The 15,988-nt window shown below is 42.4% G+C and overlaps 1 protein-coding gene across 3 annotated transcripts in view; it reads left to right on the top strand.

The window, feature by feature from the left end:
• The window catches only part of SLC2A3 (solute carrier family 2 member 3), a 92,695-nt gene that overhangs the window by 29,717 nt on the left and 46,990 nt on the right, over window positions 1-15,988 (top strand). The gene's annotated exons all lie outside the window — the stretch shown is intronic.

Raw genomic sequence — 15,988 nt, 5'->3', positions numbered from 1 at the left:
CCATATTATAACATGTACTTCATTCCTTTCTATGAATAAATAATATTTAGTTATATGATGATTATATGGCATTTATTTACCCATTGATCACTAAATGAACATTTGTGTTTCTTCCATTTTAAAAAAAATTTTTTAAATCTTTTAAACATTTTTATTTACTTATTTGACAGACAGAGATCACAAGTAGGCAGAGAGGCAGGCAGAGAGGGAGGGGGAAGCAGGCTCCCTGCTGAGCAGAGAGTCGGATGCGGGGCTCCATCCCAGGACCCTGGGATCATAACCTGAGCCGAAGGTAGAGACTTTAACCCACTGAGCCACCCAGGCGCCCCAGGTTTCTTCCATTTTTGACTATAATGAATAATGATGTTATGAACATTCTTACCCATTTTTTTTAAGATTTTTAAGATTTTTTTTAAGGCGCTCCTCTTATCCATGTTTTTATGTGGACATAGGTTTTCAATTCCTTTACACATACATTGGAGTGAAATTGCCAGGTCATATAGTAACTCTGTGTTTAACTATTTTCCAAAGCACCACACCATTTTACATACCCACCAGTAATTGTGAAGGTTCTCATTTATCAATATCCTTGGAACAACAATTGTTATTTTGTCTTTTTTATTATAGCTGTTTTGGTGTTTGTAATTGAAATCTCAATATGAATTCATTTTGCATTTCCTCGGGGCACCTGGGTGGCTCAGTGGGTTAAAGCCTCTGCTTTTGGCTCAGGTCATGATCCCAGGGTCCTGTGATCGAGCCCCGCATCTGGCTCTCTGCTCAGTGGGGCGCCTGCTTCCCTTCCTCTCTCTCTGGCTGCCTCTCTGCCTACCTGTGATCTCTGTCTGTCAAATAAATAAATAAAAGCCTTTAAAAAAAAAAATTGCATTTCCTCAAAGACTAAAGATGTTCTTTGCTTATTGGCCATTTGTGTATCTTCTTTGGAGACATGTATGTTCAAGTCCTTTGCCCATTTTTATTGGATTATCTTTTTGTTAAGTTATACATTTTTTTTTCCTTTGGTGAGCTCTATGCCCAATGTGGGGCTCAAACTCACAACCCCACGATCACAAGTCACATGCTCTACTGACTGAGCCAGCCAGGCGCCCCAAGTTGTAAATTCTGTTGTTTGTTTGTTGGTTGGTTTTTTAATTAGGCTCCATGCCCAAAATGGGGCTTTGAACTCACAAACCTGAGCTGAGGTCAAGAGTCAGACACTCAACCAACTGAGCCACCCAGGTGCCCCCCCAAGTTGTAAATTCTTATATATTCTAGATATGTTCTTTATCAGATATTTAAGTTATATTTTCTCACACTATATGAGTTGTTCTTTTGCTTTCTTGATGGTATTCTTTCAAACACAAAAATTTTACCTTGACAAGGTCCAATTTCTCTCATTTTTCTTTCCTTACTTGTACTTTTGATATTATATCACAAAAAACTTCATCTGACCCAGGTCAAAAAGGTCTACATTTAGATCTATGAACGATTTTGAGTTAATTTTTATAGTATGAGGAAGAGGAAGGGGTCCAACTTCATTCTTATGCTCATGGATATCCAGTTGTAAACAGTACTGTTTTAAAAATAAAATTTGATCTTTTCAATAACTAGTCCAATATTAAGGGACACTTTCTGAAAGCAGTTTTGAAAGTACTCGACGGCTTAAAACTGAAGGAGATAGAAGCATCAGAAATTTTAGTTCAGGAACTAGATAATTACTAATGCCATTAACCCAAGTGGGGAAATTAGGGGGAAAAAAGCATAAGCAGATTTGGAAGATCAATTTTGAGCATGTTGAGCTCGAGGTACTTAATAGGACATCCAGGTGGAGATTCATAGCAGGCAATTACAAATTTGGTCTGGAATTCAAAAGTGTGTTTGTTGAGTGGCTCAGTGTGTTAAGCATCTGCCTTCGGTTCAGGTGGTGATCCCAGAATCTCAGGATCAAGCAGCCGATCATGGGGCTCCCTGACAGTGGGGAGTCTGCTTCTCCCTCTGACCCTCACCTCACATGTGTTCTCTCTCTCAAATAAATAAATAAATAAAATCTTAAAAAAGGAAAAAAAGAATGGAGTGAAAACCCAATATTGGAATCTCTCTGTGAGAGAGGTTGAGAACACGAGAAGCTGTTCAAAGATTAAGATGAACCTGATGTTTAAGAGTCATTGAGGAGGAAGAAATAAGGGGGGGAAAGTAGAACCAAGAATTAGAAAAAGTTGAGGACTCTCTAGAAAATGGTGTGGGAACTGAGAGAGATTGGGGGGCTCACTAACAATTTAAATGATGAAAATAGGTTCCACTGGGCAATAGTAGAAGGTCACTGGTTTTACAATTAGGTTATTCAATGTCTTTTGCAACCGGACCTTCAGTAGAGAGGCTGCAATGGAATGTGGGGAAGAGTGCTTGAACCTTCAAACAAAAACACTTTTTCTTTGGAAATTATTGCTAAAGACTGTACCTGCCCTCTTGGTAGCCTCAAGGAAGGAGCACAAGAAGGACAGAGTGCTTTTCATTTCCTCTAATTCTGTCTCTCCACTCCAACTTAATACAACTGAGATAAGCCTAGAATGTTGTAGCAAGACTTTCCAAAGACTAGGAGATAAAAGAAGAGAAAAAAAATACAAAAGTTATAATTAATAGATACTTGTCTTTCAGTGAAGTGGTCACAGAAGACCTATCTTGCCAAGAAGCTCTTGGCCTAGCTCCATTTATCAGAGGCCAACCTTGTACTTCTTAGGAGGGTCCTCAAACACATCAAACTCGAAGTCTAAGAGAACAAGGTCTGGTTTCCTCATACATATGTGTAAGAGTTCTGATTTCCTTTTTATGGACCTACCTCTTTTCTCCAGATGAAAGAATGTCTCCCTTTTTTTGAGGGAAACCATACCTTCTCACAAGCTCGTAACCATAGGCATAGGTAACAGCCTTATTTCATAAAATAAATAAAATTCTAGTCATACCAAAGATATTGCTAGTGGCAGGTCTGTAATTTCATATAGAGGTCTGAACTTCTGTGCAGACCATTAGCTATTCTGAAATATGCTGATGCTGAATAGGAAGGAAAGAAATAGAAGCAGGGAGTATAAATCGCTCTTTGGAAGAATTCAAAGGTGAAGAGTACCTTGACAGAATACTTCAGGGAAGTTGAGGTATGGGAAGAATGAGAGTATTTCAGGATGGAGATACTTTTTAGAATTTCATTGGCAGCAGGAAAGGACAAGCAGAAAGTGAGAGATGGGAATAATAGATGGAACAGTGTCCTGGACCATTGATAGGATAAGATATGGAAAATAAAAATTTCTAAAATGGGCAGGGTTTTAGAATGAATGGATTAAGGGTGAGGTGAGGGTAAGGAATGAAAATTAACAAAATCCATTTTCTAAAAAAGCATGGGGTCTGGTCATCTGGGTAAATGGGGCAAACAGGGATGAGATTGGAGTTTGAAAATGCCGGCAAAGGGTTGTTTCTCTGAATGAAGTGTTTTCTCCGTACCTTAAAATCTTGAGCAACAATACTCCTGTAGAGAGAAGTCATTTCCTGTACTTAACCCTCTGCGCATAACTACTTGGTTGTCTGAATCTTTTTTCTGTCCCTCTGTTATATTAATTTCATCTCTGCCGCAGGGCCTGCCTGGAGATGTCCTCAAATGCCAGATTCCTGAGTCTCTTGCCCAGGAGTCGTATCTCACCCACCTGAAAACCCTTCAGATTGGTTTAGGCTTCTTTGATACTACTCCCAGGATGCTGAAAAGAGGGAACAGAACTATAGAGAGGATTGCTACTGTTATAAATACGTAGTCCTCGGGGCACTGGTGGCTCTGTCGGTTAAGCATCCAACTCTTGATTTCGGCTCAGGTTGTGATGTTGTGGTCATGGGATGAAGCCCCACGTCAGGTTCTGTGCTCCAGGCAGAGTCCACTTGAGACTCTCTCACTCTCTCTCACTCCCCCATTGCTCGCATTCTGTCTTTCTCTCAAACAAATAAAATCTTTAAAAAAAAATTTTTTTAAAGGGGTGCCTGGGTGGCTCAGTAGGTTGGGCATCTGCCTTAGGCTCAGGTCATGGTCCTAGAGTCCCAGGATTGAGCCCTGCATTGGACTCCCCGCTCAGTGGGGAGCCTGCTGCTCCCCCTGCCCCTTACCCTACTCATGCTCTCTCTCTCTCACTCTTCTTCTTCCCTTCTCTCTCAAATAAATAAATAAAATCTTTTTAAAATTTTTAAAATAAATAATAAAATAGTAAAAAAATAAATTCATAGTCATCAGTCTCACTGAGTTATAATGCTCAGAAATCTGTAATCATCCAGTCCAATTTCCTACCAAATGTAAGAAATTCAGTTCATCTGTATAATTGATTATCCATTTATTCAACAAATATTAATTGAGCATCTAGTATGTATCTAGTTCCTTCTAGACATTATGAGTATGAGTCAAATAATGTTGATAGACAAGATCCCTGTTGAAATGGGGACAGATAATAACCAAAGAATTTCAGATAATAAGAGCTATGAGAAAAATTAAAACAGGGAGGTATGATAAATGGTGGGTGGGTAGAAGGGTAACATAGCCTGCTGGAAGAAGGCCTCTCTGGAGAGCAGGCTTTGAGCTCAGACCTGAATAACAAGAAGGAATCTGGGCATTTGAAGACATCTCCAGGTAGGCCCTGTGGCAGAAATGAAATTAATATAATAGAGGGAAAGAAAAAGACCTGATATGGCTGGAGCTTAGTGAATCTGGGGAATAGTGGTAGAAATAAGGCAGGAAAGTGGGAGACGTAGGGGCCAGGTATAGTTCTGATACCTTTGTGAAGAATGAATTATAGAATAAGAATGAATCATTAAGACTGATTAAAAGACTCATTGCTAGGGTGCCCAGCTGGCTCAGTCAGTAAAGCATGTGACTCTTGATCTCGGGGTTGTGAGTTCGAGCCCCATGTTGGGTGAAGAGATAACTTTAAAAAAGTAAATAAGGGGCGCCTGGGTGGCTCAGTGGGTTAAGCCTCTGCCTTCAGCTCAGGTCATGATCTCAGGGTCCTGGGATCGAGCCCCGCATCAGACTCTCTGCTCAGCAGGGAGCCTGCTTCCCCCTCTCTCTCTCCCTGCCTCTCTGCCTACTTGTGATCTCTCTCTGTGTGTCAAACAAATAAATAAGGGCGCCTGAGTGGCTCAATGGGTTAAAGCCTCTGTCTTCAGCTCGGGTCATGATCCCAGGGTCCTGGGATCAAGCCCCGCATCAGGCTGTCTGCTCAGTGGGGAGCCTGCTTCCTCCTCTCTCTCTCTGCCTTCCTCTCTGACTACTTGTGATCTCTGTCAAATAAATAAGTAAAATCTTAAAAAACAAAACAAAAACAAAAACCTAAAAAAAAAACACAAATAAATAAAATCTGGGGGCGCCTGGGTGGCTCAGTGGGTTAAAGCCTCTGTCTTCGGTTCAGGTCATGATCCCAGGGTCCTGGGATGGAGCCCCACATCGGGCTCTCTGCTCTGCGGGGAGCCTGCTTCCTCCCTTCTCTCTGCCTGCCTCTGCCTACTTGTGATCTCTGTCTGTCAAATAAGTAAATAAAATCTTTAAAAAACAAAATCTAATAAGTAAAATCTTTATAAAAAGAGAGACTTATTGCAATAGATGAAGTGACAAATTATGATGGTTTTGACAAGGGTGGGACAGTAGAGAGTGGAAGAAATCTGGGTATATTTTGGAGGTAAAGCTGATAATACTTGCTATTGTGTTAAATGTGGAAGCTGTGGGAAAGAGAGAACCCCTGAAGAGCTCCTAGCATGTTGGCTTTTGCAAAAGGGTGAATAGTGATAATGTTTATGAAGGTGGAGGAGACTGTGTGAGATGCCTTTTACCCACTGAAGGAGAGAGAGCAGGCAGGCAATGGATTTGTGACTCTAGAAATCAGGTCAGCAGTGGAAAACTTATTACCTTACAAGGCAGCCCCTTATATTTTGGATAGCTTTAATTACTAGAAACTTCTTTCCATGACATTGAGATTATTAAAAATGTAATAGAGGGGCACCTGGGTGGCTCAGTGGGTTAAGCCTCTGCCTTCCACTCAGGTCATGATCCCCGGGTCCTGGGATCGAGTCCCGCGTCGGGCTCTCTGCTCAGCGGGGAGCTTGCTTCCCTCTCTCTCTCTCTCTCTCTGCCTGCCTCTCTATCTACTTGTGATCTCTCTCTGTCAAATAAATAAATAAAATCTTTAAAAAAAAATGTAATAGAAATGTGATGCCTACTTCCATTTGGGATTACTGAAAAATAGATATTTGGGGAAGCACAACAAATATTTGAAGAAAGTTACCATGTTGTCCCCCATCCTCTTATTCTCTAAGCAAAATAATCCTAGTTCCCTCTGCTGCTCTTGACTACCTTTTTTTTTTAAAGATTTTATTTATTTGACAGAGAAAGATCACAAGTAGGCAGAGCAGCAGGCAGAGAGGGAGGGGGAAGCAGGCTTACTGATGAGCAGAGAGCTGGATGCGGGGCTTGATCCCAGGACCCTGAGATCATGACCTGAGGCTAAGGCAGAGGCTTAACCCACTGAGCCACCCAGGTACCCTAGCTCTTCATTACCTTGTTTCAAGATATCTTGTCCTCCAGTCATATCTTTTGGAGAGTAGGGTGCCAAGGACTAAAGTGATATGGATAATATAGCCCAAACATAGGACTAATATCCTTCTGATTTGTTATTCGCTCAAAAATATGTTTCTTCAGAGGCACCTGGGTGGCTCAGTGGGTTAAAGCCTCTGCTTCAGCTCAGGTCATGATACCAGGGTCCTGGGATCGAGCCCCACATCGGGCTCTCTGCTCAGTGGGGAGCCTGTTTCTCCCTCTCTCTCTGCCTGCCTCTCTGCCTACTTGTGATCTCTGTCAAATAAATAAATAAAATCTTTAAAAAAAAATACGTTCATTCACTTTTTTTTTTAAAGATGTCATTATTAGAGAGAGACAGAAAGTGGGAGTTGGGGGCGGTGGGCAGAGGGAGAGGGAAAAGCAGACTCCCCGCTGAGCAGGGAGCCCACCATGAAGCTATATCCCAGGACTCCAAGATCATGACCTGAGCAGAAGGCAGATGCTTAACCCACTGAGCCACCCAGGTGCCCCTATGTTTGTTCAGTTTTTATAATTTGTCAGTTTCCTTTCTTGGTGTCATTGGTGTGTTAGGGCTCCCACATGCGGCATAGGGCAGCTCTTCTAATTTTCTTCTAATATAGTGTTGCTGGTTTGGAAATCAGATAACAAATTTATGCTCTGTAAGAGTTTTTAACATTTTGTATTGTATGTTGGGAATATTTTATAGTAATTTAGAAAGAGAGAAAGAGCATGGTTTCTGAGAGGGACCATCAGAGCTCTCCTATGAAGAATACTTTGCACTCTAGCGAAAAAATGTTTTTTCCTTTGTAACTTACATTCAAAATAAGTTAGTTTGGGATGCCTAGGTGGCTCAGATGGTTAAGCGTCTGCCTTGGGCTCAGGTCATGATCCCAGGGACCTGGGATCAAGTCCCCATCAGGCTCCTTGCTCAGCAGGGAGCCTGCTTCTCTCTCTCTCTGCCTGCCATTCCCCGGGCTTTGCGCTGGCCCACGCATGCTCTCTATCTGTCTGATAGATAGATAGATAAAATCTTTTTTTTTTTTTTAATTTTATTTATTTATTTGACAGAGAGAGAGAGACAGCGAGAGAGAGAACACAAGCAGTGGGAGAAAGAGAAGCAGGCTTCCCGCTGATCAGGGAGCCTGATGAGGGGCTCGGTCCCAGGACCCTGGGATCATGACCTGAGCCGAAGGCAGATTGCTTAACGACTGAGCCACCCAGGTGCCCCAATAAGTAAAATCTTTAAAAACAAAAACAAAAGAAGTCAGTTTCCCCAATAGTTGAGTTCCAGATAGGTGAGGTATTGCAGTCTTTTACCCAAGGAGTTCCTAAGGAAATGCTTCTCACTCAGCAGTGATGTTGCTCCCCAGGGACATTTGGCATTTTCTGCAGACGTATTTGGTTACTGTGACTGTGGCAAAGAGAATGCTACTGGCATCTAGTGGGTGGAGAACATCTTATAAGACACAGGACTAGCCCCAGTAACAAAGAATTATCTGGCCCAGAATAGTATCTAGATTTTAAAACCCTGCTCTGTGGTATTTTGCTGCTTTTAGGGAGTGAGGGGGGGTAACCTTCTGAAAAAAAGCTTAGTAAAACCTTAGGTTAAAAACTGACATGATGTGCTCGCTTCGGCAGCGCATATACTAAAAAACTGACATGATGTGTCATGTCATCATGACACCTGGGTGCTCAGTGGGTTAAAGCCTCTGCCTTCGACTTAGGTCATGATCCGGGGGTTCCGGGATTGAGCCCTGCATCGGGGGCTCTGCTCAGCAGGGAGCCTGCTTCCTCCTCTCTCTCTGCCTGCCTCTCTGCCTACTTGTCATCTCTCTGTCAAATAAATAAATAAAATCTTTAAAAAAAAAACTGACATGATGTAAACTTAATGAGTTAATTCTGCATCCAATTAATCCCCCCTCTTTCCTTTTATTGCATGCCAACCATCTGTTAGTAATCTTTCCAGAATTTAATGGGAAATTAATGAACCACTACTTATTCTCTCTTAGAAAAATTTTCATAGCTCCCAGGTTTTTTGTTTGTTTTGTTTTGCTTTTTGAGTTTATTTATTTGTCTTTTTAGTAATCTCTGCACTCAGTGTGGAGCTCAAACTCAGGACCCCAAGACCAAGAGTTGTATCCTCTTCCAAGTGATCCAACCAGGCGCCCCTACAATCTTTTGTCTCCCAATCTCCATAATTTTTAGAATATTTACAAGTGTAATAAAAAAAGAATATTGACTAGTGTTCAATGATCAAATCTGAGCATTTTTATATGCTTTTTATCTAAAGGAAAATTATACTCTCCCTTTTCTCATTGCCCTTCCTGGCCTTTAGTTTCTCTTCCCCATATTTCATTCATTTTTTTCCAGTAGAAAGGTCATGTTTGAGGCTCCAGGGTGGCTCAGTTGTTAAGCCTCTGCCTTTGGCTTGGGTCATGATGCCAGGGTCCTGAGATCGAGCCCTGCGTCTGGCTCCCTGCTTTGCGGGGGGCCTGCTTCTCCCTCTCCCACTCCCCCTGCTTGTGTTCCCTCTCTCACTGTGTCTTTCTTTGTCAAATAAATAAAATCTTTAAAAAAAAAAAGGTCATGTTTCTTGAAAAGAGGATAATCCTACTTTTCTTCCATCTCTTTTTTTTTTTTAAGATTTTATTTTTTCATTTGACAGACAGAGATCACAAGTAGGCAGAGGCAGGCAGAGAGAGAGGAAGAGAAGCAGGCTCCCTGCTGAGCAGAGACCCCCCCCCTCCATGCGGGGCTCAATCCCAGGACCCTGGGATCATGAACCAAGCCGAAGGCAGAGGCTTTAACCCACTGAGCCACCCAGGCGCCCCCGTCATCTCTTAATATTAGATAAATAGGATACAACTTCAACTGAAGGCTTTGTTCTCCTTATCTTTCAGGGGCTCTAGTGAGGCATGCAGCTATTTTGGAATGTGGCTATCCTCATAAAACCCTCTAGTGTGTTACTCGTGAGACAGGCAGCGGCAGAAGTCCCTGTCCTGTCACTGTTTGCACTTAGAGGTAGAGGTGTGGGAGACAAAAGAATGCTGTTCCCTGCACGTCCTGCACGGTGGGAACGTGCCGGTCTTTTCCTGGGGCTGTTTCATTTCTTGGTATTGACTGCAGGTGTCAAGATCAAAGAGGAAATAATGAGACAGGAGTAAAGAGCTTCATTCTCCTCATTCTCCGAGTACCTGAGAGGAGTGAGGGCTGATGGAAACTTAAAAGTAAAAGGGAAGAAATAAATTCCTTCCTCAGCCATACCTGAAAAGAACAACCAGGTAGCTCTTTTCAGATGCTTCTGCGTTTTCAATACAACTGTGTTACCACTCAGGATCTGGTGACAAAAATAATCCTTCCCCTATGTTTAGAGCTGGGAATTCACTCATTCATTGTTTCTTTCATTCAGATACTTATTGAATGTGTCTATATATGTCAGGCACGTAAATGAACCAGGGAAGCTTCTGAAAACCTGGAAATTTCAAGTGTTTATTTGAAAGAGGAGTGATGAGTGAATGCCTAGTTAATAGTCAAAGTATTTGGGGTTTTTGTTTGTTTTTTTGTTTGTTAAATTTTATTTATTTATTTGGGAGAGAGAAAGAGAGCATGAGAGGAGAGAGGTCAGAGGAAGAAGCAGATTCCCTGCCAAGCAGGGAGCCTGATGTGGGACTCCATCCCGGGATTGCGGTATCATGACCTGAGCCAAAGGCTACAGTTGCTCAACCAACTAAGCCACCTAGGTGCCCTAGTCAAAGTATTTGTTAATTTATCACCTTTCTTCCTTGGGGTAACGAATCACTAAGCATTTGTGTAGGTGGTATATTTGTGGAACTCCTGAGATTGCAGAGAATAAAACAACTAGGTCCTTCTCCTTCAACCTTAAGACCACCTTTTAGAGATGCCTGGATGGCTCAGTCAGTTAAGTGTCTATCTTTGGTTCAGGTCATGATCTCAGGGTCCTTGGATCGAGTCCTACATCAGGCTCCTTGCTCAGCAGGGAGTTTGCTTCTCCCTCTCCCTCTGACCATCTCCCCACTCATGCTCTCTCTCTCTTTCTCTGACAAGTAAATAAAATCTTTAAAAAAAAATTTCTTTTTAAAGACCACCTTTTAGAATGAGCAGACTGAAACACAGGTTGAATGACTTACTAATCACTAGCTAGTGTGTAGCACAGCAGCCCAGGACCATAGTCTGAACTGCTACCTGGGTTTTCTAATTTTCAACCTTGTCTTTGTTCTAAAAATAGAAGTGAGAGAAGATGCTTTGCAGAAAGGCCTCTCCACCACCACCGCAACCAGGTTGGTTTCTATCTAGAAAGCCTTCTGACTGAAACAATGGACACGATCATGAAATGAAACAAGAGTTTGGGGTTCAGGAGCAGGGTTGAGAGAAGCAATGGAAAGAGGGAGATTAGAAAAAGCTCAGAACAAAGAGAGAACATATTTTAGTTGGGGTAAAGCATATAAGATAAAAGTGACATGTCTGGTATCTCTGGAGGACAAATAGTCCTGTAAAAAAAGAAAAAAATGCAGTAAGATTTGACTTCATTCCCCACCTAAGGGCATACAGTCGAAGTAGCCTGTCTGGTATTCAAAGACCTCAGCGGCATAGCCTGAACTTGCTTTTCCAGCATTGTCTCTCAGTAGACTCCTCAAGGCACCCTGCTCTTCAGCTAAATTGGTCAAAGCCCTATTTCCCAACCTTCTGCCCAAGCTTCCTACAATCATACCTTTGCCAAGGTTATTCCATTTTCCTGAAATGCCCTTCTGTAATCTCTGCCTCACTCTTCTCTCTTCTCTCACCCATCTTTCAAGACCTATTCCAAATTCTAACTTCATGAAGTCTTTCTGGATTCTTCCCACATGAACAGAGTCTCTTAACACTTTGGCTTCCTTCAGAAATTATTTACCTCGTTCCCTCCGTGGCCAGATTGTAACCAACTTGAGGGGAGGGACTTTGGGTCTTCTGCATCATTCATTAGAGGGCTGTGTATTTTCATAGGCTCTCTGGATACATACTTATGTATATATCTTCATTTTTCTCAATGTTGCCTTTTAAAAAACTCATAAAATTTTTTCTGTATTTAGAAAACCATTGTTTCTTATTTTTTATTAGCTGTTATCTTATCCAAAGATGAAGAGGTCCAAGTAAGAATGAAGCAAATACGTGAAAACAGAGAATGGAACTGAAAGAAGCCAAATTTCTGGCTAGGGTGTGGAGACAAACCTAACTTTAGGAAAAGGGAGATACTGGAAAAGAGAATGGGATAGACAAAAGGAGCATTAAGATGGCGGCTTGTAGCCTGGGAGGTATGGGGAAAAACAGAAGAGAAAGAGAAGGAACTCAGAAATTCTGAGTTACAAATATTGGAAAGATGGAAGGAGGAATAATCAAGAGACCAGAAGGTTTAGGTGTAAGGGAAAGATTTTAGCTTTTGGTTGTCTTTGGGAGGTTCCTTTCAGAAGACCATAAACAAGAAAAGGAAGTGAAAAACCATACAGAAGTAGGGTTATCCTCTGTGTAACCTCCCACTGGTCCCTTCCTTGGAAATAAAAATGACTCAGGAAGGCATATGAGGGTAAATAAACACTTCTGTGGAACTGCCGCTGTTCTCAGCAGGGTTCTGTGTGAAACTGTTTTCAGCAGAATCCTGTATGATCTGGTTCATCCCCTGACTGTGTCTCCCCTCCTGTGTCTCTACGTATATTTCAGGTCCCTGAGTTTGCTTATGCCTCTTGCCTTAGAACAAACTATACTCTGGGCCTCTAACTGTGGGCAGTATGTCCCCATCCATTTCTATAAGTAAGTTGTTGATGGCATCTTTTTTTTTTTAAGATTTTTATTTATTTGACAGATAGAGATCACAAGTAGGCTGAGAGGCAGGCAGAGAGAGGAGGAAGCAGGCTCCTCACTGAGAGAGCCCGATGCGGGACTTGATCCTAGGACCCCGGGATCATGACCTGGGCCGAAGGCAGAGGCTTTAACCCAATGAGCCACCCAGGTGCCCCTTCTTTTTTTTTTTTTTTTTTAAGATTTTATTTATTTATTTGACAGAGAGAGAGAGATCCCAAGTAGGCAGAGAGGCAGGCGGCGTGGGGCAGGCTCCCTGGTGAGCAGAGAGCCCAATGCAGCCCTAGGACCCTGAGATCATGACCTGAGCCAAAGGCAGAGGCGCAACAACTGAGCCACCCAGGTACCCTTTTTGATGACATTTTATTGCCATCAACTTGACTGACTGTATCACTTGACTGTATCAAGTCTCATCTGTGTCTGTGTCTTTTTCTTTTGTCTTAATCTTGTATTTTTCTCTCTGCCCTCTGTCCCATTCTGCTTCTGTCATAGTTTTTCTTACCAGCTGGCTTACTATGATTTCATCTCCATAGCAACCCCTCCCTAGGGAAGAATGAGAGGAAAGGGAAGGAAGAGAGAGCCTAGAATAGATGGACAGTGAGAGACCGGATTGGGGTTGAGGATAACCTTCTGTCCTGGAACAGGGTAGAAACAAACTATGTGGGTGGATTCCTGCGAAGTCACACAAAGCCTAAGGGAACAAAAATTTGGGGGCCCAAACCCAGCCCCTTCTAGCATACTCATTCAGCAAATTCTTTTCTATTTATGCTAAGTTGTCGTCTGTTTATCCCTACCCTGTGGTCCAAATTAACTAATCTGTCTTTCTCTGTTTCTCGCCTTCATAATTCTTATACATGTATAGTTTCTGATAATGTTAAACTTGAAAAGGGATTTTCTTGAAGATTCAAGAATATTCACATTGGAACCATAGGTTTTTATTTATTTCTTATTTTTATTTTGTAAAGATTTTATTGAGGAGCTCCTGTGTCTTTCAGTCAGTTAAGCGTCTGCATTTGGTTCGGGTCATGATCTCAGGGTCATGGGATCCATCCCCTGCATTAAGTTCCTGCTCAGCAGGGATCCTGCTTCTCACTCTCCCTCTGCCACTCCCCCTGCTTGTGCTCTCTTATTCTTTCTCTGTCAAATAAAAAAATAAAATCTTTTTTTAAAAAATAAGATAAAATGTATTTATCTGAGAGAGAGCAGGAGCAGAGGGTATGCGTAGAGAGAGAAGCAGACTTCCCACTGAGCAGGGAGCCCAATGCCGGATTCAATCCCAGGATCTTGGGATCATGACCTGAGCCACCCAGGAACCCACAAGGTCTCTCTTTAAATGTGCTTTAGTTTTTCACTAGGATTCATTATAGACATTAAGTGATCATTAAGTGATAATGAAGAACACTTGGAATGGCCTTAGAAAAGGGTAAGAAAAGCAGGGGCGGGGAGGAGGGATGCCTGGGTAGTTCAGTTGGTTAAGCATCTGCCCTGGGCTCAAGTCATGATCCCAGGGTCCTGGGATTAAGTCCTGCATAGGGATCCCTGCTCAGCGGGAGCCTGCCTCTCCCCCCACCCCTTCCCCTATCCTTTACCTCCAGCTCAAGTGCACACTTGTTGACTCTCAAATAAATAAAATCTTTTTTTAAAAAAGGATAAAAAAAATTTTAATGGTACTGTGCACTCTCATGTAGGACCAGAATGTTAGATATGAGATTAATAAGCAAGAAAGAAAGGTTCTACAGGGGTGCTTGTGTGGCTTGGTCGGTTAAGCATCCTACTGGTGATTTCAGCTCAGGTCTCGGTCTGTTGGTCTCGAGATCCTGGGATTGAGCCCCATGTCCAGCTCCACACTCAGTGGGGAGTCTGGTTGAGATTCTTTCTCTCTCCATCTCCCTCTGACCCTCTCCACTCTCTCTGTCTGTCTCTCAAGTGGATAAATGGATCTTTAAAAAAAACAACAAAACTTTTTTTTTTTTTTAAGATTTTATTTATTTAGTTGAGAGGGAGTGAGAGAGCACAAGCCAGGGAGGGGTGGGGGGGAGAGGCAGAGGGAGAAGGAGAAGCAGGCTTCCCACTGAACAGGGAGCCTAACATGGGACTGGATCCCAGGACCCTGGGATCATGACCTGAGCGGAAGGCAGATGCCCAACCAACTGAGCCACCCAGGCACCCCAAAAACAACAATAACAACAACAACAACAAAACTTTAAAGAAAGGTTTTACAAACAATGGGATTTGTTTTACTGAGTAATATGAGATAGTGGAATCATTCTGCCCAGAGATCTTTAAAACCCAAGTAGGTGTCTGTATATCTTTAAAGGAAAGATCAGTGCTTCTCTAACTTTTAAGCTCCCTTTTCCCACAGCTTCCCTTGACCTTAACCTGGAGAGCTTATTAAACAAAAATTCCTGAGCTCTACCCTTAGAGACTGGGATAGTCTAAGGTTGCGGGGAGGGGTGGTGGAAGGGGTATGAATCTGTATTTTTTTTTTTTTTAAGATTTTATTTATTTATTTGACAGGCAGAGATCACAAGTAGGCAGAGAGGCGGGCAGGGGGTGGGGGCGGGGTGCAGGGGAAGCAGTCTCCCTGCTGAGCAGAGAGCCCGATGCAGGGCTCCATCCCAGGACCCCGGAACCACGACCCAAGCCAAAGGCAGAGGCTTTAACCCACTGAGCCACCAAAGAGCCCCTGAATCTGTATTTCTAACAGGCTTCCTGGAGATGATGCTGCTGATCCCGTGGGCCACATTTGAGTAGTCCTAGTCTAGACGATTTCCAAAGTCAAGGAATAGAGTTGACAAACAGCACATAAATGTGTGGGTATTACAATGCTCTTGGATTAAAAATATCTTTTCTCTGGGAATGGAAGAGGACAAATGAGCTGACTCAGACAGGTTTTGTGTTTTCCTTTGCAAGCTGTGATACCACTTGACAACTTTCTTTGTCCTATAGAGTGACCAACCATCCGGGCCATCATGTGCCCGGGCCCTTTCGGGGCTAAAACTGGGATAGTCCAGGGCAGAGTGGGCATTTGGGTGACCTCTCCATTCACATGAGGCCAGTGAAATAAGAGGAATAGAAAAAGAAAAATGAATTTGACTAGGAATCAGAAAATATGGTGTCTAGTCCTAAATCATAATGTGTTAATTTTATGACTTTAAATGGGACATTTAAATTGTTCCCATTTCAGTTTCTGTACCTGTAAAATGGAGATGGTATTACCTATTCCACTTCACAAAAATGTTTTGATGATCAATTGAAGCAATGTGTATAAATTTTTTCATTAAAATACCGTACGCATATTAAGACATAGATGTAGCTCACTTTTTTTAAAGGATTTATTAATTTTTTTATTTGATAGAGAGGACACAAGCAGGGGGAGTGGGAGAAGCAGATTCTCTGCTGAGCAGAGAGCCTGATGTGGGGCTTGATCCCCAGGACCCTGGGATCATGACCTGCACTGAAGGCAGACGCTTAAAGACTGAGCCATCCAGGTGCCCCATCACTTGTGTTTATTTAGAATTGGTTACTTATTGACAAAAAATAGCA

This window comes from Meles meles, chromosome 7 (assembly GCF_922984935.1).
Source record: "Meles meles chromosome 7, mMelMel3.1 paternal haplotype, whole genome shotgun sequence".
Lineage (NCBI taxonomy): Eukaryota > Metazoa > Chordata > Mammalia > Carnivora > Mustelidae > Meles > Meles meles.
Note: the sequence above shows the minus strand (reverse complement) of the source record. Positions and strands in the feature narration are given on the sequence as shown.